The sequence below is a fragment of the Oncorhynchus kisutch genome, linkage group LG18 (genome assembly GCF_002021735.2).
Source record: "Oncorhynchus kisutch isolate 150728-3 linkage group LG18, Okis_V2, whole genome shotgun sequence".
NCBI lineage: Eukaryota > Metazoa > Chordata > Actinopteri > Salmoniformes > Salmonidae > Oncorhynchus > Oncorhynchus kisutch.
Window position 1 is genome coordinate 74,163,759 of NC_034191.2, and position 14,898 is coordinate 74,178,656.

General features: G+C 45.0%; 1 protein-coding gene across 1 annotated transcript in view; it reads left to right on the forward strand.

Moving 5' to 3' along the window:
* Positions 1–655: 655 nt before the first annotated feature.
* LOC109909803 (protein 4.1) overlaps positions 656–14,898 on the forward strand; it is a 120,285-nt gene continuing 106,042 nt past the window's right edge. Inside the window, exon 1 of the mRNA XM_031796765.1 lies at positions 656–1,406. The gene's annotated coding sequence lies outside the window, so the exon portion shown is untranslated. The remainder of the gene's footprint in view (positions 1,407–14,898) is intronic.

Sequence of the window (14,898 nt, forward strand, 5' to 3'; positions counted from 1 at the left end):
GTCACAGGAATTAGGACTAATTAATTAAGCCAATGCAACAGCCTGTTTTACAAACGGTGGTCCTACCACATGGATGGGCATTCATAACAGTCCATTGCAGGCCGACGTGGTAGGCTACACCCCAGACAGACGGTCTTTTGGCTGTCTTTTTTGGTCCTGTCCAGACTAGCAGTCTTTTTTTGGTCCAGTCCAGACTAGAAGTCTTTTTTGGTCCAGTCCAGACTAGCAGTCTTTTTTTGGTCCTGCCCAGACTAGCAGTCTTTTTTTGGTCCTGCCCAGACTAGCAGTCTTTTCTAGCAGTCTTTTTTTGGTCCTGCCCAGACTAGCAGTCTTTTTTTGGTCCTGTCCAGACTAGCAGTCTTTTTTTGGTCCAGTCCAGACTAGAAGTCTTTTTTGGTCCAGTCCAGACTAGCAGTCTTTTTTTGGTCCTGCCCAGACTAGCAGTCTTTTTTTGGTCCTGCCCAGACTAGCAGTCTTTTCTAGCAGTCTTTTTTTGGTCCAGTCCAGACTAGCCGTCTTTTTTTGGTCCTGCCCAGACTAGCAGTCTTTTCTAGCAGTCTTTTTTTGGTCTGGACCAGCCTTGATTTGGCCCAAACATAGACATCTATGTTTAGAAAGGGGAAAGGGGGATACCTCGTCAGTTGTACAACTGAATGCCTTGAACTGAAATATGTCTTCCGCAGTTAACCCAACCCCTCTGAATCAGAGAGGTTCGGGGGGCTGCCTTAATTCACATCCACGTCTTGCGTCACCCAGGGAACAGTGGGTTAACTGCCTTGTTCAGGGGCAGGACGACAGATTTTTACCTTGTTAGCTCGGTGATTCGATCCAGAGCGTTTCTGGTCCAATGCTCTAACCACTAGGCTACCCATCCAGGCATTGTGCTAATGCTAGTCAGCGTTGGCTTACTAAACTACCTCTAACCTCGTTCGTAATGGGCACAGAGACATAAAATGTGTATCCACAAGTTCATCTGACTCTGGGGAAGTAGATAAAGGGCCTCATTGCTCAAATACTGAAGTATCCCTTTAATATCAGCCACAGCGCAATGGTCTTTGGCAGTAGACTGTAGAGAAAATATTAGATTAGAATATTAGTCTCTGCGCAGGCAAGAATGTTGACATGCCTTGATTGTTGTGCACACTATCAAAAACATTGGTGTTCTGGTTGCAGCTTGGAATAAGCACTGCTGTACAAATATTGACCTAGACTAAATTATAACTGTTTGACAAAAAATTATACTGGTATATTTGATCTCTGGGTTATGTTGTTGGCATGTTATGACATGTTACACTTTGAGTGTTGGACTACTGAGTTGTTATGCCATTTTCTCCCCCATATCACTCCGGACCAACCTGAATGGAATTGTGGATGGAATCTGGATGTGCTGTATATGACCTGTCATGGTGAGTACAAATACATACTTCCTACATTTACTCACAAAATGAACTACCTGGTTGAGGAGTCTGCCCTTGTCACCTGTCAACAAATGGTGGGATATACTGTAGGGTACAACTGCACAACCATCTCTCTCTCTCTCTCTCTCTCTCTCTCTCTCTCTCTCTCTCTCTCTCTCTCTGTCTCTCTCTCTCTGTCTCTCTCTCTCTGTCTCTCTCTCTGTCTCTCTCTCTCTGTCTCTCTCTCTCTGTCTCTCTCTGTTCCCTACCATCTCTCTCTCTCTCTGTCTCTCTCTCTCTCTCTGTCTCTCTCTCTGTCTCTCTCTGTTCCCTACCATCTCTCTCTCTCTCTCTCGCTGTCTCTCTCTCTCTCTCTCTCTGTCTCTCTCTCTCTGTCTCTCTCTCTCGCTCTCGGCAATATTACCCTGTAACTTGTTCCCTCCCATCTCTCTCTCTCTCTCTCCAATATTTCCCTCTCTCTGTCTCTCTCTGTTCCCTACCATCTCTCTCTCTTACTCTCTCTCTCTCTCCAGTTTCCCTGTAACTTATTCCCTACCATCTCTCTCACTCTCTCTCTCACTCTCTCTCTGTCTCTCTCTCTCTCTCTCTCTGAAATTTCCCTGGAACTTGTTCCCTACCATCTCTCCCTCTCTCTCTCTCTCTCTCTCTCTCTCTTTCTCTCTCTCTTTCTCCCAGAACAGTGTTTTCCTGTAATCCTTATTTATCTGCAGGTATAAATCAGACTTAGTCTTCTTTCCCAGCAGTAAGTCATAAAGCGCTCCATTACTTGAATGACTGAACAGACATTTTTAATGTAGCAAAACCTATGGGATGATTCTGTATGCTCAAGTGCTGTCAAAGTGCCGGTTCAGCATGATGTAAATATTACACTGGTATACCCTGGCTAGGCCTATTCCAGTGTTCCTGCTCCCTGCCTTGTAGATTGGGAGAAAACATCCGCTGTTAAGGTTGTCAGGGCTTTTGTGCCTGTATTCTTTGTAATTCAACTCTGGTGCAAGGACTTCTGTACTCAAATGATTACTTTTGGTAAAGTAATATACTGTATGGTAACCTGAGCTTCTGAGTGCAAGATCGTTATACACTGATGAAATAGTTATATTTCCTTTTTAAGATTGTAACATAAAATCTCAGATTGCACTGCACTCTCCCTCATCAAAGTTAGAAGAACCAGCACGGCTATGCACAAACCAACTCCCTCATCTCTCCTGTCATCTTAGCTTTCAAACACACACACACACACACACTAACACTCAGAAATGATGACAGTCGGCACCAGCAGCACCCAGAGAAGGCCTCCGCGTGGTGTTTGATATTATAAAATCTGCCACATCTCACACTAGACAAGATCAGAAGTGGATTCCATTCACAATACACTGGTCTGCTCAACGAATCATAGACCTACTAGTGACTATTGTACACTGAAAGTCGACTTCCTCTCACCCTGGACTCCAGGCTATATGCATGTTGCATTGATGAGTCCATTTAAAAAGGTGAACAAAACTGCAATGAATAGAGGTAAGGGCCATATTCACAAAGGGTCTCAGAGTAAGAGTGCTGATATAGTATCAGTTTAGCCTTTGTGATCATTTTGGATGAAATTACATGTTTAGGGGGACCTGTCTACGTAAACAACAGGTGTAGACTAACAGTGAAATGCTTACTGATGGGCCCTTCCCCACAACGCAGAGAGACGAATAGGAAAATAATAACAAAGAATAAATACAAAATGAGTAACAATAAATTGGTGATATACACGGGGTACCAGTACCGAGTCGATGTGCAGGGGTACGAGGTAATTGAGGTAGATATGTACATATACTGTAGGAAGGGGAAAAGGTTACTAGGCAACAGGATAGATAATAAACAGTATCAGCAGCGTATGTGATGAGTCAAAATAATTTGTGTAAAAAATGTAAATGCAGATAGTCCTGGTAGCTATTTGGTTAACTATTTAACTAATTATTGAGTTGGTTCTGGACTTGGTGCATCGCTGCCACTTCCTGTGCAGAAGCAGAGAGAACAGTCTACTTCCTGTGCAGTAGCAGAGAGAACAGTCTACGACTTGGTTGGCTGGAGTCTGACAATTTTAAGGGGCCTTCCTCTGACACTGGCTGGTATAGAGATCCTATATTATCATGGTCCATGTGTGTGAACCATGATAACTCCTTACTGGAAGTTCTCGACCCATTCCACTACACCCCAGTCGATGTGGAAGGGGTGTGCTCGGCCCTCCTTTTCCTGTAGTCCACGATCAGCTCCTTTGTTTTGCTGACATCGTGGGAGAGGTTGTTGTCCTGGCACCACACTGCCAGGTCTCTGACCTCCTCCCTATAGGCTGTCTCATTGTCGTCGGTGATCAGGCCAACCACCGTTGAGTAGTCAACAAACGTAGTGATGGTGTTGGAGTCGTGTGCGCCGTGCAGTCGTGAGTGAGCAAGGAGTACACGAGGGGACTAAGCACGCACCCCTGAGGGGCCCCCGTGTTGAGGGTCAGCGTGGCGGATGTGTTGTTGCCTACCCTCATCTGGGGGCAACCCGTCAGGTAGTCAGTATCCAGTTGCGGAGGGAGGGGTTCATGTTTTACACATTTCGGCTACTAATGGAAAACGAAATGCTCATCAACAGACCTTTTTCCACCCCCCCAGCATCAAACCAAAGAGCAACAATAATTTGACTCAGTTTTAAGTCAAATCTTTATCAAAAGTGAACATTGAACTGACAAATGTGCCCAGTGGGTAGGTGCTCTCAGCTGACTCAGTGGAGGTCCTTATCATACACTGTGTGATGAGTGTTGCACATTGACTGTAACAGTAATAATGATTTGTTTGTTCATTGACCGTGTCTGCCGTTTTTGGACCTCAAAAGCTCTTCTCTTCTATTGATGTACTCGGCCATGATGAAAAGCTCTTCTCTTCTGTTGATGTACTCGGCCATGATGAAAAGCTCTTCTCTTCTGTTGATGTACTCGGCCATGATGAAAAGCTCTTCTCTTCTGTTGATGTACTCGGCCATGATGAAAAGCTCTTCTCTTCTGTTGATGTACTCGGCCATGATGAAAAGCTCTTCTCTTCTGTTGATGTACTCGGCCATGATGAAAAGCTCTTCTCTTCTGTTGATGTACTCGGCCATGATGAAAAGCTCTTCTCTTCTGTTGATGTACTCGGCCATGATGAAAAGCTCTTCTCTTCTGTTGATGTACTCGGCCATGATGAAAAGCTCTTCTCTTCTGTTGATGTACTCGGCCATGATGAAAAGCTCTTCTCTTCTGTTGATGTACTCGGCCATGATGAAAAGCTCTTCTCTTCTGTTGATGTACTCGGCCATGATGAAAAGCTCATCTCTTCTATTGATGTACTCGGCCATGATGAAAAGCTCATCTCTTCTGTTGATGTACTCGGCCATGATGAAAAGCTCATCTCTTCTGTTGATGTACTCGGCCATGATGAAAAGCTCATCTCTTCTGTTGATGTACTCGGCCATGATGAAAAGCTCTTCTCTTCTGTTGATGTACTCGGCCATGATGAAAAGCTCTTCTCTTCTGTTGATGTACTCGGCCATGATGAAAAGCTCTTCTCTTCTGTTGATGTACTCGGCCATGATGAAAAGCTCATCTCTTCTATTGATGTACTCGGCCATGATGAAAAGCTCATCTCTTCTGTTGATGTACTCGGCCATGATGAAAAGCTCATCTCTTCTGTTGATGTACTCGGCCATGATGAAAAGCTCATCTCTTCTGTTGATGTACTCAGCCATGATGAAAACCTCTTCTCTTCTGTTGATGTACTCGGCCACGATGAAAAGCTCATCTCCTGAGTCGATATTGTTCCTTCTGCTGTCTCTGGGCTTTTATATCATTGACTGAAAGATTATTGTTCCAAGTCAAGCGAACAATTGGTGTCAGCGGTCTCAATGATGATGCATAACAGGGTAGGATTAAGTAGCCTGACTTGCTCATTGATTTTGGGTCTTTTGACTTGTCATTCACACTGGAGGTCTGACCATGGCCGTTGCTACATATGAGGACACCAAGGTCCGGACCGCTGTACTTTCTTTTCTAATTTGAAAAAAATATATAACATTAAAAATATATATTTTGTACACAATAAAGAAAACAAATGACGGGTCAACATGTACATATTGCTCCCAGCATTGATCAATGCTTAGAACCCTTCTATTATCGACCTGACTGAGTTCTAATAGCTCCTGCCTCTTTACAAACGAGTGGAAACATGAACAGGGGTTTGTTCGTTATGTTTGGCTGCGTCCCCCGGATTGGCCTTTTTAGCAGCACGTTCACCACCCTCTCAGCTGGCTAGCTCCGCCCTCTCGCCGCACAGGTCGAGAGTCTGAGCTGTGAAACAAACCGCCCCAGCTTGCATTAAGCAACTTGAGATGGGGCTGACAGTGTGTTTGCGAGATGGTGGACAAAAGGCCATTTTAAAACCGTCCTGGGATTCCTGCCGTGTCTACAGACATCCCCCAAACAAACCAAACCTGGCTTTTGGAGAATGACTGCACAGCTGGTAAATAGTCACTTCTAGATATGTCAGTCAGTCAGTCAGGTGGATATCTGCAGGCAGAGACTTCTATTGCAGTAATGTTGATGGGCTCTGGCTAGTATTACTTACAGGGCCTTCAGAAAGTATTCATACCCCTTGGTTTATTCCACATTTTGTTGTGTTACAGCCTGCATTCTAAATGGATTATTTATTCTTACCCATCTACACTGTTTTTATCAATGTTTGTACATGAAATACAGAAATATCTCATTTACATAAGTATTCACACCCCTGAGTCAATACTTTGTAGAAGCACCTTTGGTGGTGACTACAGCTGTGAGTTGTCTTGGGTATGTCTGTATCAGCTGTGAGTTGTCTTGGGTATGTCTGTATCAGCTGTGAGTTGTCTTGGGTTTGTCTGTATCAGCTGTGAGTTGTTTTGGGTTTGTCTGTATCAGCTGTGAGTTGTCTTGGGTATGTCTGTATCAGCTGTGAGTTGTCTTGGGTTTGTCTGTATCAGCTGTGAGTTTTCTTGGGTTTGTCTGTATCAGCTGTGAGTTGTCTTGGGTTTGTCTGTATCAGCTGTGAGTTGTCTTGGGTATGTCTGTATCAGCTGTGAGTTGTTTTGGGTTTGTCTGTATCAGCTGTGAGTTGTCTTGGGTTTGTCTGTATCAGCTGTGAGTTGTCTTGGGTTTGTCTGTATCAGCTGTGAGTTGTCTTGGGTTTGTCTGTATCAGCTGTGAGTTGTCTTGGGTTTGTCTGTATCAGCTGTGAGTTGTCTTGGGTTTGTCTGTATCAGCTGTGAGTTGTCTTGGGTATGTCTGTATCAGCTGTGAGTTGTCTTGGGTTTGTCTGTATCAGCTGTGAGTTGTTTTGGGTTTGTCTGTATCAGCTGTGAGTTGTCTTGGGTATGTCTGTATCAGCTGTGAGTTGTCTTGGGTTTGTCTGTATCAGCTGTGCACATCTGGATTTGAGGATTTTCTTCCTTGCAGATTTTCTCAAGCTGAAGTTAGATGGGGAGTGGTGGGGAATAGCAATCTTCAACTCTTTCCACATATTTTCATTGGGATTCAGGTCTGGGCTTTGGCTGGGCCACTCAAGGACCTTCATATTCTTGTTCTGAAGCCATTCCAGCGTTGCTTTGGCTGTATGCTTGGGGTCATTGTCCTGCTGGAACGTAAATCTTCTCCCCCAGTCTGAGGTCGTTTGCACTCTGAAGCAGGTTCTCATCATGGATTTGCCTCTATTTGGCTCCGTTCGTTGTTCCCCCTATTGTTACCAGTCTCCCAGTCCCTGCCGCTGAAAAGCATCCTCATAGTGTGATGCTGCCACCACCATGGTGTTAGACGGGTGATGAGCTGTGCCTGGTTATCTCCAGACATAGCGCTTTGCATTCAGACTAAAGAGTTAAAAGTTTGTCTTATCAGACCACAGAGACTTTCACATGCCTTTTTGCAAACTCCAGGTGTGCTGTCATGTGCCCTTTTCTCAGGAGTGGTTTCCGTCTGGCCACTCTCCCATTAAGCCCAGATTGGTGAATTGCTATAGAAACTGTTGTCCTTCTGGCATGTTTTCCCATTTTAGCCAAAGAACTCTGTAGTTCTGTCAGAGTGGTCATTGGGTTATTGGTCAACTCCCTGACCAAGGTCATTCTTGCCCACGTGCTCAGTTAGTCGGACGGACAGCTCTAGGCAGTCTGGGTAGTTCCATATTTTCCGTTTCCCAATGATGCAGACCACTGTGCTCTTAGAAACTTTAAACACTCTAAAAATGGTTTTATACCCTTCCCCAGATATATGCCTCATCACATGTCTATCTTGGAGAACTACGGACAGTTCCTTATACTTCATGGTATAGATTCTGCTCTGACATACACTGTCAACTGTGGGACCTTATAAAGACAGGTGTGTTTAAAAAAAAAAAAAAAAAGTTCAAACAATGGAATTGGCCACAGGTGGACTCCAATCAAGTTGTCGTGACATCTCAAGGATGATCAAAGGACATTGGATGCACCTGAGCTAAATTTGGAGTGTCATAGCAAAAGGGTGAGAATAAAGTAAATTAGATATTTCTGTATTTAATTTTCAATAAACGTGCTAAAATGTCTAAAAACATGTTTCACTTTGTCATTATGGGGTATTGTGATGTCATTATTGGGTATTGTGATGTCATTATTGGGTATTGTGATGTCATTATGGGGTATTGTGATGTCATTATGGGGTATTGTGATGTCATTATGGGGTATTGTGATGTCATTATTGGGTATTGTGATGTCATTATGGGGTATTGTGATGTCATTATGGGGTATTGTGATGTCATTATTGGGTATTGTGATGTCATTATGGGGTATTGTGATGTCATTATGGGGTATTGTGATGTCATTATTGGGTATTGTGATGTCATTATGGGGTATTGTGATGTCATTATGGGGTATTGTGATGTCATTATGGGGTATAGTGATGTCATTATGGGGTATAGTGATGTCATTATGGGGTATTGTGATGTCATTATGGGGTATTGTGATGTCATTATGGGGTATAGTGATGTCATTATGGGGTATTGTGATGTCATCATTGGGTATAGTGATGTCATTATGGGGTATAGTGATGTCATTATGGGGTATTGTGATGTCATTATGGGGTATTGTGATGTCATTATGGGGTATAGTGATGTCATTATGGGGTATAGTGATGTCATTATGGGGTATTGTGATGTCATTATGGGGTATTGTGATGTCATTATGGGGTATAGTGATGTCATTATGGGGTATTGTGATGTCATCATTGGGTATAGTGATGTCATTATGGGGTATAGTGATGTCACTATGGGGTATTGTGAATGTCATTATGGGGTATTGTGATGTCATTATGGGGTATTGTTATGTCATTATGGGGTATTGTGATGTCATTATGGGGTGTAGATGGGTTAGAGATTATTATACATTTGTTTTATCCATTTTGAACAACATGTGGAATAAATCAAGGGGTATGAATACTTTCTGAAGGCCCTGTAGCCAGTTAGAAGGATGAGGTAAGAAGCTAATGTTAAACAAAGCCTACCTCAGCGGGAGCAAGAAATACGCTAATGATATCTCATAATACTACTGAGGCTATTGAGACAGACAGTGATGTGGCGCTCAGTGGTGAAGCTGCGATGCATGTAGGAGGAAGCAGAGGAGACACAGAGACAGAGGTTAGTACAGTGGTTCTCAAACTTAATAAACATGTCAGGACCTTAAGAAAATAAGCTACTGTATGTTTCAATATGAACATATCCAGCCTATCTTCCCTATACAATCCAATCAACACGCAAATAACACAGTCGTAAAAATGTCAGATGTTTTCGTTTCTTCGCTGATGCTACGTGTCAGTGTGAATCATTTCTCCTATATCCCCCTCCTTTTCAGGGGTACAACATCACAATTGTATAGGTAATAATAGGCTATGTGTTGGACTGAGACTGAGGTGAAGGAACTTACATCAGCCAAGGTGGGAATGGCTGGGGTCATTTTTCTTGTTTTTTGCCGTTCTCCAAATAGCATGTGAAAGTTCTTGAACTGTTTAGGGATTTTGTGAATGAACTAAATCTCAAGCCCCTGGGTCTGACATCAGGGCTGAAGGTTTCACCAACAGCTGGGATTGCTGTGTTAAAACAGGAAGCGTGAGAAACAGAGAAGTACGGGGAAGCACTAATGACATAACCCCACTGTCGATGTGCCCCTGTCTGTAGAATGATGCCTGGGTAGCCTGTTGTGTATTTAGTGGTGAATGGGTAAACATTGGTATCCTTAGCTGTGGACTTTTAAATGACTAGATAAACTCAAAAAGCTTTTCAGCGACAGTACAGCTGCTTGGAGAGCTTACATAATGAATGTAAATAGGTACTCTAGATGGATGTTCGTGACAAAAACACACTTTTCTTTTAGGAGTGCCAGTCCTCGTGGACGTTACTTTTTAATAGATGTTTTATTAATACAGAAAGAGGAAGGGGTAGCCTACTTCGTCGAGGCGTTTTGACGATCCTCTGTAGGTTCCACTTCTCATTTGGCTGGCTGTGCTGTGATTGGCTTTCTCTCCAACAAATTGTGCCCACTCTTCACATTGAGTCCACTGTAAAAGTCTGATGGAGGTTTCAGACATCATTAAAGGTGGTCTGTGTTGAGGGGCTGCCAGAGCCAGAGCCCATTTGCTCAGCAAAGCAATTATAGTCTCTGTCTTATTAGATAGAGTGCCGGGAGAAATAAAAGGAAGTCTGGAGCATGGAAGAGGAGTGTTCCATCACCTCAGTCAGTGTGTGTGGGACTAAGCTTGTGTGTGTAACCATCCCTAGAACGTGACACTGAGCTACTCCACTCCTCCTCACCATGGGCCATGTCTGCTCTGACTGACTCAAAGGCAGTACCTACATGGTGGGACCACATACACACACACATACAGACACACACACAGACAGACAGACAGGCAGTGTCATCTCTTCTGTACGCACCATGCAGACAGACAGACAGACAGACAGACAGTGTCATCTCTTCTGTACGCACCATGCAGACAGACAGACAGACAGACAGACAGACAGACAGACAGACAGACAGACAGACAGACAGACAGACAGACAGTGTCATCTCTTCTGTACGCACCATGCAGACAGACAGACAGACAGACAGACAGACAGACAGACAGACAGACAGACAGACAGACAGACAGACAGACAGTGTCATCTCTTCTGTACGGACCATGCAGACAGACAGACAGACAGAGAGACAGACAGACAGACAGATTACCGATTACATCACTATCAGCCAGTAGCTATCATCTCTCTCTTTGTTGAATGAAGACACGTGTCTGCTTTGTGCTGGACTCGCCCCACGCTGTGAATAATTGAGGATCTATTTAACCAGTCCTTTCCTCTGCAGTGACATTCAAGCACAAGATAGGTGAAAGTAAATTGGTGATCATTCTCGATATTCCTTTGATTTAGCCTGTGTTTTTCAGTCAACATGAAGGAGAGGAGACAAGGAGAGGAGACAAGGAGTGATGCTTTATCAGTCTAACAGTATGTAAATAGCCATGTACAGTCAGTGTAGTTACAGTGTAGATATCTGTGAGCTTTGCATTTCTAATGATAGGTTAAACCCTATAGGCTTCAGGGTCTGCAATATAGCCGAACATGCATGTTACTTAATGGGACATTGAACTTGTGAATTAAGCATGGTGGTGGTGGTGGTGTGTTCGTTGAATGGAGTCCAGTCTCGTGAAGACAGGAGGAGAATTCTAACACACCAGTTCAGCTGCTGGGTCCATAAAGAGGATGGATGGGAGAAGTAGACCAGTCTGTAATGTTGTTTTATGGCCCTGTGGCTTTCCCTTCCCTTCATCTAGCGAATCAATCTGTGGCTCCTGATATTACACTTTCTTCCCGATTCTTCATTTTTTTTGTATTAGTTGTGGTTTAAATGACTGTGTGTTAGATCATGGTGCTGGTAACCAGGCCTGTGTGTTAGATCATGGTGCTGGTAACCAGGACTGTGGGTTAGATCATGGTGCTGGTAACCAGGCCTGTGGGTTAGATTAGGGTGCTGGTAACCAGGCATATGGGTTAGATTAGGGTGCTGGTAACCAGGCCTGTGGGTTAGATCATGGTGCTGGTAACCAGGACTGTGGGTTAGATCATGGTGCTGGTAACCAGGCCTGTGGTTTAGATCATGGTGCTGGTAACCAGGCCTGTGGGTTAGATCATGGTGCTGGAAACCAGGCCTGTGGGTTAGATCATGGTGCTGGTAACCAGGCCTGTGGGTTAGATCAGAGTGCTGGTAACCAAGCCTGTGGGTTAGATCATGGTGCTGGTAACCAGGTCTGTGGGTTAGATCATGGTGCTGGTAACCAGGACTGTGGGTTAGATCATGGTGCTGGTAACCAGGCATGTGGGTTAGATTAGGGTGCTGGTAACCAGGCCTGTGGGTTAGATCATGGTGCTGGTAACCAGGACTGTGGGTTAGATCATGGTGCTGGTAACCAGGCCTGTGGGTTAGATCATGGTGCTGGTAACCAGGTCTGTGGGTTAGATCATGGTGTTGGTAACCAGGACTGTGGGTTAGATCATGGTGCTGGTAACCATGCATGTGGGTTAGATTAGGGTGCTGGTAACCAGGCCTGTGGGTTAGATCATGGTGCTGGTAACCAGGACTGTGGGTTAGATCATGGTGCTGGTAACCAGGCCTGTGGGTTAGATCATGGTGCTGGTAACCAGGCTTGTGGGTTAGATCATGGTGCTGGTAACCAGGCCTGTGGGTTAGATCAGAGTGATGGTAACCAAGCCTGTGGGTTAGATCATGGTGCTGGTAACCAGGCCTGTGGGTTAGATCATGGTGCTGGTAACCAGGTCTGTGGGTTAGATCATGGTGCTGGTAACCAGGACTGTGGGTTAGATCATGGTGCTGGTAACCAGGCCTGTGTGTTAGATCATGGTGTTGGTAACCAGGACTGTGGGTTAGATCATGGTGCTGGTAACCAGGCCTGTGGGTTAGATCATGGTGCTGGTAACCAGGCCTGTGGGTTAGATCAGAGTGATGGTAACCAAGCCTGTGGGTTAGATCATGGTGCTGGTAACCAGGCCTGTGGGTTAGATCATGGTGTTGGTAACCAGGACTGTGGGTTAGATCATGGTGCTGGTAACCATGCATGTGGGTTAGATTAGGGTGCTGGTAACCAGGCCTGTGGGTTAGATCATGGTGCTGGTAACCAGGACTGTGGGTTAGATCATGGTGCTGGTAACCAAGCCTGTGGGTTAGATCATGGTTCTGGTAACCAGGCCTGTGGGTTAGATCATGGTGCTGGTAACCAGGTCTGTGGGTTAGATCATGGTGCTGGTAACCAGGACTGTGGGTTAGATCATGGTGCTGGTAACCAGGCCTGTGTGTTAGATCATGGTGTTGGTAACCAGGACTGTGGGTTAGATCATGGTGCTGGTAACCAGGCCTGTGGGTTAGATCATGGTGCTGGTAACCAGGCCTGTGGGTTAGATCATGGTGCTGGTAACCAGGCCTGTGGGTTAGATCATGGTGCTGGTAACCAGGCCTGTGGGTTAGATCAGAGTGATGGTAACCAAGCCTGTGGGTTAGATCATGGTGCTGGTAACCAGGCCTGTGGGTTAGATCATGGTGCTGGTAACCAGGTCTGTGGGTTAGATCATGGTGCTGGTAACCAGGACTGTGGGTTAGATCATGGTGCTGGTAACCAGGCCTGTGTGTTAGATCATGGTGTTGGTAACCAGGACTGTGGGTTAGATCATGGTGCTGGTAACCAGGCCTGTGGGTTAGATCATGGTGCTGGTAACCAGGCCTGTGGGTTAGATCAGAGTGATGGTAACCAAGCCTGTGGGTTAGATCATGGTGCTAGTAACCAGGCCTGTGGGTTAGATCATGGTGTTGGTAACCAGGACTGTGGGTTAGATCATGGTGCTGGTAACCAGGCATATGGGTTAGATTAGGGTGCTGGTAACCAGGTCTGTGGGTTAGATCATGGTGTTGGTAACCAGGACTGTGGGTTAGATCATGGTGCTGGTAACCAGGCATATGGGTTAGATTAGGGTGCTGGTAACCAGGCCTGTGGGTTAGATCATGGTGCTGGTAACCAGGACTGTGGGTTAGATCATGGTGCTGGTAACCAGGCCTGTGGGTTAGATCATGGTGCTGGTAACCAGGTCTGTGGGTTAGATCATGGTGCTGGTAATGCCAGGCCTGTGGGTTAGATCAGAGTGCTGGTAACCAGGCCTGTGGGTTAGATCATGGTGCTGGTAATGCCAGGCCTGTGGGTTAGATCATGGTGCTGGTAACCAGGCCTGTGGGTTAGATCAGAGTGCTGGTAACCAGGCCTGTGGGTTAGATCAGAGTGCTGGTAACCAGGCTTGTGGGTTAGATCAGAGTGCTGGTAACCAGGCCTGTGGGTTTGATTCCCTCATGGGCCACAAATAGTTTTTGTCACTGTTTGTGTCAAAAGGTTTTAGTCTAACAAAATGGATCCTAGTCCTCCTGGTTTATCAGACAAATCTTGGTATTACTGACACACTGATGTGTTTTTCATTTCATTCTTGCTTCCATCCTTGACATTAGGGCACAGTAGTGTGCAACAGTAATGCAGGTGACTGTGTTCATTTGAAATGGAACACTAATCTGTTGGTGGCGAGGGATTGGGGGTTTACTACAGTCATCCAGATTAGCTGTAATCCAATGGCTAAATCACAGTTTTGGACAATGTGTGTCTGGATTGGTCATAGGCTGGACAGATTCTGCAGGGTGTGAAGAGACAGTGTAATCATCAAGGAAAAGGGCAGCTTCTAGGGCAGTTGGGAGGTATTGAATGTTGATTGAATGTTGATAGAATGTTGTTGACAGCTGGTACTGTATCTGTGCTTGGACCACACTAACACGTTGAGGAATTTGAGCCATAATTGATGTATTTCGTTGATAACAGATTATTTGTGTATAGGGCTTTTTATTGGAGAGGCTAAGTGACGATTACCCGGCCTATACTCTCAGGTAAGAGAAAGTGATGGTGTTTTAGCCCTGTTATAGGTTGACCCTGGAGAGTGGTTCTCTTAGCCTTGGGCACCACTTCAGCACAATCTGATTTAGCCTCTCTCTCCCACAGCTTCTTCACACTATTACATAGCAGTATCCTGCTGGCAGAGAGATGGATACGACCCCATCTGCAATACATCAAAAGCATGACATGGAATGCTTACGATATGAAATTCATCAAGTGTTTTCTAAACGAACATAGTGCCATGCTGACTTGCTCTCAGGAAACAGTCGTACATTTTGTCCGTACAGTCATTATCACGTCTGGTTATATTGCCTGCCAGAACAGCCCGTAATAACAGGATTCAGGGCTCCCTTCATCTTCTCTCTTCCGTTATTTCGCTCACTCACTTGCTACACACACACACCCACACACACACACACACACACTCATCTAAAGTGTGATTGG